Source organism: Pelophylax lessonae, assembly GCF_965119305.1.
Source record: "Pelophylax lessonae genome assembly, chromosome: 8".
Taxonomy (NCBI): Eukaryota; Metazoa; Chordata; class Amphibia; order Anura; family Ranidae; genus Pelophylax; species Pelophylax lessonae.
Window position 1 is genome coordinate 192,306,822 of NC_138775.1, and position 14,126 is coordinate 192,320,947.

The 14,126-nt window shown below is 42.3% G+C and overlaps 1 protein-coding gene across 1 annotated transcript in view; it reads left to right on the forward strand.

The window, feature by feature from the left end:
• BCAR3 (BCAR3 adaptor protein, NSP family member) overlaps positions 1-14,126 on the forward strand; it is a 185,793-nt gene that overhangs the window by 933 nt on the left and 170,734 nt on the right. The window lies entirely within an intron of this gene.

Below are 14,126 nucleotides of genomic sequence, written 5' to 3' on the forward strand. Positions count from 1 at the left end.
ACTTAAGGCTCATTTAACGGGTGTGCCAACACAGCATTCTGTTATCTATATCCATTGAACAATTAAGAAATAGATCTAAATGTAGCTGTATAGGTTTCAGTGAGCCCATGCACACAGTTGCATAAAAATCTGTAAAGATGCCCTGCATTTAGATTAAAAAAAAAAAAAAAAATAGAAGGTCTGAGGTCTGTATTTTACACTGCATGCACTGTATTGGGGCTGCCTGCACCCTAGTAACAGAAGGACACTAGGTGGCAAAACATGCTTGAATTCCAGCAACAGAAGGATGCTAGGTGGTAGAAGCAGATTGCCTCCTAGCAACAGGAGGATGCTAGGTGGTAGAAGCAGATTGCGTCCTAGCAACAGAAGGAAACTAGGTGACAGAAGACCACTATATCCTAGCAATTGAGGGACACTATGTGGCAGAAGCCAACTGCTAACAAGCAACAGAGGGATGTAGGTGATAGAAGCAGATTGCGTCCTAACAACCGAAAGATGGTAAGTGACAGAAGCTGCCAACATTCTAGCAACAGAAGCACGTTAGGCTGCAGAAACTGCCTACGTCCTAACAACAGAAGGATGCTAATTGGTAGAATAACCTGCGTCCTAGCAACAGAGCACTAGACAACAGAAACCATCTTCCTCCTAGTAACAAAAGGACTCTAAGTGACAGAAGTCACCAGTGTCCTAGCACCAGGCGGACATTTATGTACACATTTAAATGTTTGCCTAACGTTATATGTGTATAGCATGCAGAGCACTTTTTACATAAATGCATGTGTTGTAAATGACAGTGATTGGTTCACTTCCAGTGAATGTTTGTTGAATGTCACATTTACTGGTTTAAAAATAATCCCCCCCCCCCCCCCCCCTTGAAGACCCGGGTAGATTTGGCACTTGAAGGTCATGCATTTCGCAGTGTTCTTTTTTTGTGTGTGATCATTTACATGCATTTTACTCATCGTTAAGGAGTATATCCAATGTATATGTTAGTAGTGAAGAACAGAGAGCTGTGCACTGACAGATGACGGAGGTGATCTCAGGAGCTCCCGGTGACCTGTAGTCAGTGATCTCCTAGGACACGGCACTCTGCTTTGGTCACAGTTCAGCCATAAAGATTGAAACTTGCAAACACTTCATTCTCCTGCGCTGCAGTACAAATTCGTTTCAGTTTACTTTTCTCAGAAATGTTCCCGATAAGTAACCAGGTCATGTTACTGGGTCATTGAAGAAAAGATGAAACCTTAGATTGTGAGCTCCTTGGGGTATAATCCCCTCTTGTGCTTTACAAGCTCGGTTTAACGCTATTGTCTCTTGCTGTGTTATGAATGTTCATTGTGGAAATTAAATGTCTTGTTCACATCACAGTGCTTTAGTGCTGCACAGTACATCAGTATCTATAGGGCAGTGGTCTCCAAACTTTCTAAACAAAGGGCCAGTTTACTATCCCTTAAACTTCAGGAGAGCTGGATTGTAGCTGGTGGGAGTAGAAAATGTCCTGGCATCAGTGGGAGTAACAATTCCCCATGGTATTAGGGGGAGTAATAGTGCCCCATCATTGGTATGAATGGGAGGAATAGTGCCCCATCATTGTTTTCAGTGGTAGAAATAGTGCCCCATTGTTGGCATCAATGGGAAAATTAGTGTCCCGTTATTGGTATCAGTTGCAGTAATAGTGCCACATTGTTGGTTTTAATGGGATTAATAGTGCCCCATTGTTGGTATCAATAGGATTAACAGTGCCCCATCATTGGTAACAATGAGAGCAATAGTGCCTCATTGTTGGTAACAGTGGGATGAATAATGCATCATTTTCATTAGTAGTAGTAATAGTGCCCCATCCTTGGTAACAATTGGAGGAATAGTGCCTCATCATTGGTGTCATTGCATCATTGTGCCTCATCATTGGTGTCATATAGACCACCTGGTCAAGTCAAAGAACTAGATGATCTACTAGTTGAAGAAATAGCTAAAATGACAATGAAAGGAGAAGTTATCATTATGGGAGATTTCAATCTTCCAGATATAAACTGGAAAACCAAAATAGCAAGTTCTACCAGGAGTACAGATATTCTAAATTCCCTACTGGGGTTGTCTCTGCAACAAGTGGTTGAGGAGCCAACCCGGAGGGAGGCCATTTTGGATCTGGTATTCACAAATGGGGATTCGGTATATGATGTCATTGTAGGCGAAACCTTGGGATCCAGTGATCACCAGTCAGTGTGGTTTAATATAAGAACTGTGAAAGAGTCACACCACACAAAAACAAAAGTTTTAGATTTTAGAAAAACAGACTTTTCAAAAATGAAATTAGTCATAAATGAGTCCTTATCAGACTGGTACGGATTACATGGAGTCCAGGAGAAATTAGACTACTTGAAAGGTGCATTATTGAAGGCAACAGAAAATTGCATTAGACTTGTCAGTAAAAGCAAAAAAAGGAAGAGACCACTGTGGTACTCAGCAGAAGTGGCCCAAATCATTAAAAATAAAAAGCTAGCATTTTGTAATTATAAAAAAACCCAGAGCAATGAAGATAAGGAAATCTACAAGATTAGGCAGAAAGAGGCCAAGCAAGTTATAAGAACTTCTAAAGCGCAGGCAGAAGAAAAACTAGCTCAGTCTATGAAAAAGGGGGATAAGACATTCTTCAGATATATAAATGAAAAAAGGAAATAAAAACAAGGAATAACTAAATTAAAAACAAAGGACGGAAGGTATGTAGAAGAGAATAAAGGGCTAGCCGACTGCCTTAATGAATACTTCTGTTCAGTTTTTACAGAAGAAAAAGAAGAAGGACCTCCACTTGAAAGGATGACTAATGAATCGTTTGATGCATGTGTCTTTACAGAGGAAGACGTTCTAAGATTGCTGTCTAAAGTGAAGACAAATAAGTCACAGGGTCCTGATGAGATACACCCAAAATTATTAAAAGAGCTTAGTGGTGAGCTGGCAAAACCATTAACAGATTTATTTAACCAATCATTAGTAACAGGAGTCGTCCCGGAAGATTGGAAATTGGCAAATGTCGTGCCCATTCACAAGAAAGGTAGTAGGGAGGAATCGAGCAACTATAGACCAGTGAGTCTGACATCAATAGTAGGCAAATTAATGGAAACCCTATTAAAGGATAGGATTGTGGAACATCTTAAATCCCATGGATTGCAAGATGAAAAACAACATGGGTTTACTTCAGGGAGATCATGTCAAACAAATCTTATAGATTTTTTTGACTGGGTGACTAAAATAATAGACGGTGGAGGTGCAGTAGACATTGCATATCTAGATTTTAGTAAGACTTTTGACACTGTCCCACATAGAAGACTTATCAATAAACTGCAGTCATTGAGCATGGACTCCCATATTGTTGAGTGGATTAGGCAGTGGCTGAGTGACAGACAACAGAGGGTTGTAGTCAATGGAGAACATTCAGAACAAGGTCATGTTACCAGTGGGGTACCTCAGGGATCTGTACTGGGACCAATTTTGTTTAATATCTTCATAAGTGATATTGCAAAAGGCCTCGATGGTAAGGTTTGTCTTTTTGCTGATGACACAAAGATATGTAACAGGGTTGATGTTCCTGGAGGGAAACGCCAAATGGAAAAGGATTTAGGAAAACTAGAAGAATGGTCAGAACTCTGGCAACTGAGATTTAATGTGGATAAGTGCAAGATAATGCACCTGGGGCGTAAAAACCCAAGGGCAGAATATAGAATATTTGACACAGTCCTGACCTCAGTATCTGAGGAAAGGGATTTAGGAGTAATTATTTCAGAAGACTTAAAGGTGGGAAGACAATGTAATAGAGCAGCACGAAATGCCAGCAGAATGCTTGGATGTATAGGGAGAGGTATAAGCAGTAGAAAGAGAGAAGTGCTTATGCCGCTGTACAGAACACTGGTGAGACCTCACTTGGAGTATTGTGCGCAGTACTGGAGGCCATATCTCCAGAAGGATATAGATACTCTAGAGAGAGTTCAGAGAAGAGCTACTAAACTAGTACATGGATTGCAGGAAAAAACTTACCAGGAAAGGTTAAAGGACCTTAACATGTATAGCTTGGAAGAAAGAAGAGACAGAGGGGATATGATAGAAACTTTTAAATACATAAAGGGAATCAACTCGGTAAAGGAGGAGAGCATATATAAAAGAAGAAAAACTACCACAAGAGGACACAGTTTTAAATTAGAGGGGCAAAGGTTTAAAAGTAATATGAGGAAGTATTACTTTACTGAGAGAGTAGTGGATGCATGGAATAACCTTCCTGCAGAAGTGGTAGCTGCAAATACAGTGAAGGAGTTTAAGCATGCATGGGATAGGCATAAGGCTATCCTTCATATAAGATAGGGCCAGGGACTATTCATAGGATTCAAATATATTGGGCAGACTAGATGGGCCAAATGGTTCTTATCTGCCGACACATTCTATGTTTCTATATGTAAGTAATAGTGCCCCACCATTGCTATCAATGGGAGGAATAGTGCCCCATCATTGGTGTCAGTGGGAGGAATAGTGCCCCATCATTGGTGTTAGTGAGAGATATAGTGCCCCATCATTGGTGTTAGTGAGAGATATAGTGCCCCATCATTGGTGTTAGTGGGAGATATAGTGCCCCATCATTGGTGTCAGTGGGAGATATAGTGCCCCATCATTGGTGTCAGTGGGAGATATAGTGCCCCATCATTGGTGTCAGTGGGAGGAATAGTGCCCCATCATTGGTGTCAGTGGGAGGAATAGTGCCCCATCATTGGTGTCAGTGTGAGGAGGAATAGTGCCCCATCATTGGTGTCAGTGGGAGGAATAGTGCCCCATCATTGGTGTCAGTGGGAGGAATAGTGCCCCATCATTGGTGTCAGTGGGAGGAATAGTGCCCCATCATTGGTGTCAGTGGGAGGAATAGTGCCCCATCATTGGTGTCAGTGTGAGGAGGAATAGTGCCCCATCATTGGTGTCAGTGGGAGGAATAGTGCCCCATCATTGGTGTCAGTGGGAGGAATAGTGCCCCATCATTGGTGTCAGTGGGAGGAATAGTGCCCCATTGTTGGTATCAATGGGAGGAATAGTGCCCCATCATTGCTTGCTGACAATGGGGGGAATATTTGCTCCAAGGGTCAGATAAAAGCAAGCAAAGGGCTGCAGTTTGGTGACCACTGCTTGAGGGGCTCATACAGATGGACGCATTCAGGCGTACAATGCAGGATATCAGCATATTTCTGTGGCTAACAGCCTGTACAAATCAGTGACAGGTCTTTGATGCTGTGGCTGTGTGCCTGTAATCACACATTTAAGTGGTTACACACATACAGGATGAATGGCCCTAAATGTGAACAGCTCTCACCCAGGACTACTTGTTTGTCCCTGTACAGCCCCTTGTTCATTCTGCTGACTGCGGCTGTACACCAACACCTGTGATTCATGGGCAAGAAAATACACTGAATGTTAGCACTATGTGCCCAAATGCATCCATGTGCATTAGCTCTTAAAGTGGTAATAACCCCCAAACTAAATATGTAATATATTGCAGCTTACCAATCATTAGATATGATGGCTACATCATTTTGTCTTTTTTAGGCTTTTCTCACCTGGTGATCTGGCAAGTAACAAACTTCCTGTATTAAAGGGCATCCACTCTGGATAAATGAGCACAGGGTGCACATAAAACAGTAGCATTGTTAGTCTGGGGAAGGAGGGTAGTAGTAAATGTACTAGCAGATTTAGATTTCGACTAAAAAATTGATGCTGAATTCCAGCTAACACTTTATAATCAGTTACAGCAAACTGTTTTTTTCCTTTTCGGTATTAAGGTTTTATATGTAAAAAAAAAAAAAAGCTGATCATTGTAAGCACACCTGCCAGTGTTGAATGGTTAGTCCCATTCCTGTAAACAGAACTTGTTCTTTTGAAAAACAGACATACTGGCCAGATCACCAAATGAAAATAGGAGAAAGACCGCCTAGAAAAGAAAACGAATGCAGACATTACATCTAAGAATAGGTAAGCTGCTATATAATGTTTGCTTTTGGGTTTAATACTGCTTTAAAGGAGTTGTGCATTCTTTGCATTAAGATAAAAAGCCTTCTGTGTGCAGCAGCCCCCCTCGGCCCCACTAACACTTACCTGAGCTATCTCTCTGTCCAGTGATGTCCACAAGTGCCTCAGCCCTCCGAGATTCCCCCTCCTGATTGGCTGAGACACAGCAGCGTCAGCCAATCAAAGTCAGCTAACCAATCAGGAGAAAGCGGGGCGGGGCCAAGTCTGAATGGACACAGGGAGCTGTGACTCGGCTCAAGTGCCCCCATAGCAAGCTGCTTTCTGTGGGGGCACTCAACAGGAGGGAGGGGCCAGGAGCACCAAAGAGGGACCTGAGAAGAGGAGGATGAGTTGCAGCGCAGACATGCTGCATTTTTACACAGCTCAACTCGGAGCACCGCTGTGCATGGCGAAGTACTGCAGTGCATAGGCTGGGAAGAGGTGTCATTTTGGGGTTTATTTACTAAAGTTACACAGGGCAAAATTAGTCACAATTTTGCAGGAAAACCAATCAGCTTCCAGGTTTTATTGCTAAAGCTTAATTAAAAAAGCTGAGGTTAGAAGCTGATTGGTTTCTCTGCAGAATTGTGACTAATATTTCCCTCTCTAGCTTTAGTAAATAAACCCCATAGTGACACTTTAAGTGTCCATTCACACTGGTACGACTTGTCAGGCGACTTGGTCAGCCTGACAAGTCGTTCACCGTCGTTCCCACTGTGTAGTACAGGAGCCGTTCTAATAGGAGCGACACAAGTCACTCCGACTTAGAAAAAGGGTCCTGTACTACTGTGGGGCGACCTGGAGGCGACTTGCATTGACTTCCATTATGTGAAGTCCGTGCAAGTCACGCCGAAGTCGCGCTGCACGTGACTTCACAGGTTGCCCCCTAAGTCGGAGCGACCTAATGTGAACGGGGACTTAGGCCTCATGTACACTGCTGCTGATAATCGGACGTTTAGGAGCAGTTGGGTGGTTTATTTTTCAGCAGCCCCTGAACTTATCTATGTTATCTATCTGTCCATGTACACTGAGTTTTTTATAGTCGTTAAGAGGCATTTTCTTGAAAGCAAAAGAATGCGCTCAGGAATGAAGTTTATAGACATTCGAAAAGCCAAATGCTTCTAACAACTTAGAAATGCGTCTAAACGCAGTAGAAACCTTTATATGCATTTTCCTTTTTTAGGTGTTTGTAATAGGAAAACGTGAGGGGGGGGGGGAGAGAGGGGGGAAGGGAGAGAGAGAGCGAAAGAGATACTGCATTGTAGGCATTTGGGATCAGTAAAATCTGTTATCTGCAAAAACTTTTCCAAACGAAAACGCTCATGAACGCCAGTAAACGTAGCATGTAAAAGTTGTCAAACGGACGTTTCTCTACTTTGTTTACTAACTGTCAATTTTCAGCATTCAGAAGAGGTTTGCAAACATCCAGTGTACATGAAATGAAAGTAAACATTGCATTGTGTTGTAACAAGGAAAAACGCTACACCTGCTCTGCCCCTGCACAACTAACACCAGTCTTTGCACGTTTTTACATGTGGGCTGGTATTAACGAGCTCTATCTGTATTATTTTCTTTCTTTCTTTCTTTCTTTTTTTTTTTCTTTAGGCCTCTTGCACACTGTAGCTTAAAAAAGCTCAGTACAGCTTTTTTTTTTTCTGAGCTAAAATACAGCCCATTCATTGTAATGTGCCTATGCACACAGGCGCGTAAATGGGCGCCGTGCATTCTTCAGTAAGAACAAAATAGAAAAGTCTGCATTTTTGGACAGTAATTTACACCTAATGCGCGCAAAATACGAACTATTGCGAACAAATGAACGCAAGCAAACATACTATTGATCTGAAAAAATGCTAATTTGCATATTTTACAAGAACGCGAGAATACAATTGTGCGAAAAGACGCAAATTTGCGCAAACACATATGCGCGAAAGTGCGTGCAAATGCACGCATTTCAATAAGAAAAATACGCCTGAAATTTACGGCTGAAAAAGGAGATGCTTGAACAGGAGTATCATGTGTAAGAGGCCTTAAACATCCAGTCCTGAAAAGTGAGGGCTGGTACCTGGTTTCCTTCGGCAGGCGTGCTATATTCCCCCATCAGGGCATTGCTGTATCCTTTATTGTCAAAAATGATCCATTGTATTTCAATATGACAGCTGTGATCATTTTTTAACATTGCTATCAAATACAGCTGTCAGTAAAGCTGTAAAAGAGAACCTTATTTAATTAAATAGTCCAAAAATGAAGTATAGCACCAATAGCAATCAGTACAAATCCATGTGACCTGACCTTAGAAAAGGGATTTTGTTCTGTTGCTAGGAATGCTGCACTTTGCTCTTTGTGCTGTTTATTCGACATAGTCGTGAAAGTAATATGTGAATGTAACACTTAGAACCTCTTACAGGTATTTATTACTCTCACAGAGATCACTGTTCTCCCCCTGACAATCCTTCAGTCGAGGATGGCACCATCCTTCGTAAGACATTATGTAGGTTCACCATCAACCTTCTGGATTGAGATGCTGGCTCCTGTAAATCCTGTTTATCCCCACATGTGAATCACACAGGAACAGCACCGCATTTCTGTGCAATTCACATGCGAATCAGTGTGGTGCGATTTGAGCCCATTAATTTTGAATAAGCTCAAATTGCAGTCACCTTTTCTGTTGCCAAATCACAATTGTTCTTTTACCATGCAATCCAGTGCAGGCACCCGCACTGCATTTGAAATGCGCTTGAGGTTTTCTTAACTTGTATTGATACTCACAGCAGATCACAAACAATGTGCGATTGCAATTTGGTGCAGGAAACTTGCAGGGATTGCTGTGTTTCCCGCACCAGATATGTGTGAACCTAACCTTACACAGTTTTGGGCTGTGCTCACAAATGTGACGTACTGTATATTGTGACTTACTACATAGTTATAATGTACAGTCTGATCACTGGTGAAGGAGGAGAGTAAAGAAATGATGACATCATTCTGGCCTAGACAAATTTACTAAACTCCAGGACTGCTTTGTAATGATAAAGGTGGAACTTTTCCTGAAAAAGGCCTAGTTTAATCTTGCGGTGGGGGGGTGGTAAAAACAGAGTTCCATGTTTTTCAAATTTCACATTCAAATGTGGGTTTGTGTGCTGATTTAGACTCAGGATTGTTAAATATTTTGCTGCGTTTGTGAGGCCTCTTGCACGTGATACTTCTGTTTGAGCATCTACTTTTTCAGCTGCTTTCTTTTTAGCAATTTTGCGTCAATTTTCCCGCAAATGCGCGAAAATGTATTCTCGTGTTCTTGTTCTGCACAGTATGTAAATGGACATTAGTGCACGATTGCGTGTATTTGGCGTAAATTACTGATCAAAAAATGCAGATTTTTCTATTTTTTTTTTTTTTTTTGTACTGAAGAATGCACGCATGTGTGCATAGGCACATTACAATTAATGGGCTGTATTTTAGTTCAGTAAAAAAAAAAAAAAAAAAAAAAAAGCTGTACTGAGTTTTTTCAAGCTGCAATGTGCAAGAAGCCTAATAAGGAACACCTCAGAAAGTAAGTGGTGTGAGGAGTGTACAGAGTCTTACATTTACTTTTACTGATCATTTTCACTCTTTTTAGTTACACTTCTGTGGTTTGGCTGGAGGGCTTGTTGGGCAGTTAATTTTTCTGGTGCCCAAACAGCTGCTACTTAAAAAGACCACGGCCAGTGTCATAAATATATCCATGTTTGTGAAATTCTGCAGGAGCAGTTATAGTTGCTTATTACATACAGTATGTCTGCTTTCTACTTATAAACACACTACCTGCGTTTGGGGCTTTTTGTCTGAGCACATAAGCTACTTTACACAAATAGCGGTATATAGCTGGATACAGCCACCTTCACCTTAGTTCCGGCCTCAAAATTGATAAAAATCGATTTTGGGCCATCCGCTTGCTGAGGGCAACCTGAAAAAGAAATGGATACTGGCGATTTTTTTTTTTGGTCACTTACCTTATTATAGAAGAAAGTATACTCACCTTCCTTCCACTTCCTCCCTCTGCGGCCGCGGCCCGCGCCGTCACTTCCTGTTTGCGATGATTCCTGGGAGCTGAACGTCATCGCTCCCAGGAGTCAATGCGCCTGCAACGGCCCCGCTCGTCACTTCCTGTGCAGGCGCGGCATTCACTGCTAAACCGCTTCTGGGCATGCCCAGAAGCAGGGCAGGGATGCCGCGCCTGCACCGGAAGTGACGAGCGGGGCCAGGGCAGTGCATTCTGGGACTCCGACATCACGGAAGAGGACATGAAGAGGGACGCTGCGGCTTCAGCTGCCCACACCTGAGATGGCAGCGCTGGAGAAGAAATTTTCAAGGTAAGTATTTCTTCTTACAGGGTAAGTGCGACCCGGGACAGTTCAGAGGCTATCCATTATGGAATGTACTAGCCCTGACTGTCCCGGGGGTATTTTTAGCTCAAATTGACCTCCGAGGCCGGAACTCCGCTTTAACAAGCAATAAATGGAATTTAAAATAAGCCCTCCTTGACCTCTGTAGTTGCAGGCACTATGGAGAAGTTCATCAGGTTTACAGAAGAAGCACTGAGGATGAGCTCTAGGCCAGCTCAGCTCACACAGATCCCCCTCCTAACAGCGACTCAGAATATCGGCTCATCCTGTTTCCTCCTTCCATCAGTGACTCATCAGCCTTCTAGACTTTAGAGAGGAACTTCACCCAGAGGATATTTTCCTGTCCCTCTCTCCCTCCACCCCTGATTCCTCTTCCATGCTACCACCTTTTAAGCCGGCCATACATCGATTGAAATTTGGCCGGTTCAGCAGGGACCGACCAAGATTTGATCCATCGATGGGCAGGCTGATTCTACTGAAGTCGATCCATCGATCAACATTTTGTACAACAAGCCTGTAGGAGTTTTGACATGTGATTAATGCCGGTGGCTTCAGCCCCTAACAGTAATCATTGTGTCCTGAGGGCTGAGAAGGCAAGTGTGGGCAGATGTGGAGCAGGTCCAAAAGACATGGAGAGCATGCATGTGTGTACACACATGTAGTCTCATGACGGGCATACGCCCCTCAGCAAAAGCCTGCCTTCTGGCAGCAGAAAAAAGGTAATTACTTGTTCTAATAATAAGGAACCTTTTCCTACTATTGTGTAAAAGGCGAGGGGGAAGGGAGGAAAAATATATGTTGTAACGTATAAAGGTCTGCTTTATTGTGAACACAGAGCTGGTGCACTGCTGAGAAAACGCCTTCACTGCTTCTGTTGTGAATTTTGGAGATGAATTGCTCCACAGTGCCTGCGGCACCAGAGGTAATAGAGATCTTGTTTGAAATCTCATTTAAAATACGATTTTAATGTTTTATTTATTGCATTAGATTATCAATTGATTTTGCTTGTTCTCCAAAATGAATATTTAGCTTTTACTAGATAAATTATTGTGGTGTGTGTCAAGAAGTAGCACATATATTTTAGGGTGGTTAAATTGGAGCAGAGCCCTTAGCGCTCTCTCACGCAGTGCAATCCTTCTGTGTTGTAGTCTTATCTCTGCCACGGGAGCACTAATGAGTATGTTGGCACCTTTAACACATGAGGTTAAATCAGAATACAGAGAATGTTCTGTTAACCTAGATCAAGCAGAGCGGCTGCTTGTCTGCTCACAACCAGAGGGGTTTAGTGCGTGTGTGCTCAAATGCCCTTTTGTGCTAGAAAAGCATTTGAAGTTTGTCCCTTTGCAGTCCATTTCTCCAGCCATCTGGCCTATTGCTGGGTTGCTGTTACTCTGATGAAGTTTTGTAGTCTTCCACAGTTGGGAAACAGTTGGAGGAGGCAAACATTCCAATCAGCCTTCCTAGTAAGAAAAGCTTTAACATGTAGGTTGTATCTAAGTGTCTGGGTAGCATTGTTCTCGTTTATTGTTGTCCTGACATGAATGGGGGCACTGTGTCTTCAGTCTGGTCATATGGGTGGCAGCAGATTTCTCATGCGGCTTTTCTGGCACAATATCCACATCCCATGTGTAGACACAGTATAAATTTATATTCTTCCTAGGAGATAAATTATAGGTTTGCATTCCATTACTGTCTATACTTTAGCAGTTTTAATAGGCAGTACATTCTTTATTACTTTCAGGGTTGTTTTGTGAGGCAATGATGTGCAAAGTGAATGAATCCATGCATCCATCCTATGATTAAATACATTTTGTTCATTGCTGTTCACATTTGTAGGGTAGTTTTCAGATGGTTGTTTTTAGTGCAGTATATTTTTAACTTATGGATCACTTCATTATTTGCTATATATGAATTACACAGTAAAGTTGAAGAAAACCCCAACTGTTACTATTTCTTAAAATGCCCCCCCCCCCACCTAACTTGTCTAACCTGCATAAAAAAAATAAAAAAAAAGTTTTGTGTACTTCGCTATTTTCAAGTCACTCCGGTCATGTGATCCTGCAGCTCTGTGTAAGGGAAGAATGGCTGGGAATTCCGGGAGCCATGACGTCACCCATATGGACCATTGTTGGTGCTCCCTTCTCTCCCTTGCAACCGCTCATTGACAAAGGAAAGCCGGAGCTGCAGGATCGCGTGACCGGACCAAAGCAGAATAAAGAAGTATAGCCAAAGCTTTTTTGGCTGTACTTCTCCTATGGATCATTCTGCACTCCTGTGACCTGTTTTCAGCTGAAAGAGGGCTAAAGTGGGATAAAGTCCAGTGCACATCACTTAGCCAGTTCAGGCTCTGAAAATATCCTGACTATACGTTCAGGATCTACCCAGAAGCTTGGACTGGCAGCTGGCTCAGCCTCACAGCGATCCGACCCCTTCACAGCCCAGCGCTCCAGTGAGCACTGGAGGGGCAGAGCAGAGAGCCAGTGACTGACAGTCACGGCTCTCTGCTCAGAGCAGAAGAGAGAACTGAGTGATCAGGGTTTTAATCGCTCAGTTCTTAGGGTAGAGCTTGCAGGGGACAGCTGCAGCTGGCATCTGTGCTGCAGCAATCTAGGTGAGTAGTTTTTTTTTTTTACCATTTAGGCACTTCTCTTTTAAAAATAGGTAAGTACAAACATCTTTACAGGTTAGGCAGGATAGGTAGGAGGAGAGGGAAGGAACATTTTTAATGACAGTTATAGTAAGGGCTTTCTTCCACTTTAAAGCATATCTAGTTCCAAGAGTAAAATGTATAGTATTGCAGCATATCAGTCCTCAGATGTATTGGCTGCATTCATTTTCTATTTTAGCCACTTTTTTATTGCCTTTATTTTAACTTGTTAATCCTGCCATTAACTCCCTGTCCTAGCGTGACAACTGTACTGAGCAGCGTGTCACCCCAGGACCTAAAAGCAAGTGTAACAAAAATGTGCAATAATGAGGGAAGAATGATATGGGTGTTCAGAGTATTATTGTAACTATAATTGTTAAAGCGGACCCCCCCCCCCCCCTAATTACCTGCATAAGCTAAATAAAGTGGAGGGTTATAAAATTGCCAAAAAGTTTTGGATTTTGATTTGCTTTGAAATCAATTTTTAAACCTTATAATACGTGTGTGAGACCGTTTTTATTTATAATTTTGCTTCTTTACCAGTGCAGATACAACTAGGCTGACAAGATGCTCATAAAAAATAGTGAAGGTAGAAAAGTCTGTCTGATATAAACCCGTGCTCTGAAATGTTGGTCCAAACTATAAAATAGAAGCATGACTAACAGGTACACTTTAATTATCATTGGAAAAGGAGGCTTAATTAGTTGAATTTTACTTTTTTTTAGTGCCGCCATAGCATTAGCATTTCTAATCAGGTGAGGGTGTGATTCTCCTGTGGGGGTAATCAGGGAAGATTTTTGTTTATCATTTTTCATTTTGCATTCTCTGATGATCCAGTATTGGTAACTGTGACGCTAATGAGCCTATTGGCAGCCAACACATAAACAACTGTAGAACTGCCAGGCAGAGAACGGGCTGGGATCAGCCACCTGTTTCCCAATGCTGCCACTAACTGGCCCGTATCTCTTGTGGCTCCACTCTAATGAGCTGGAACTACTGGGCGTGCAGCTGGTAATATGCAGAATGACAGCTGGATATCTTCCTATGAACAACAAGAAAAAATATTTCAC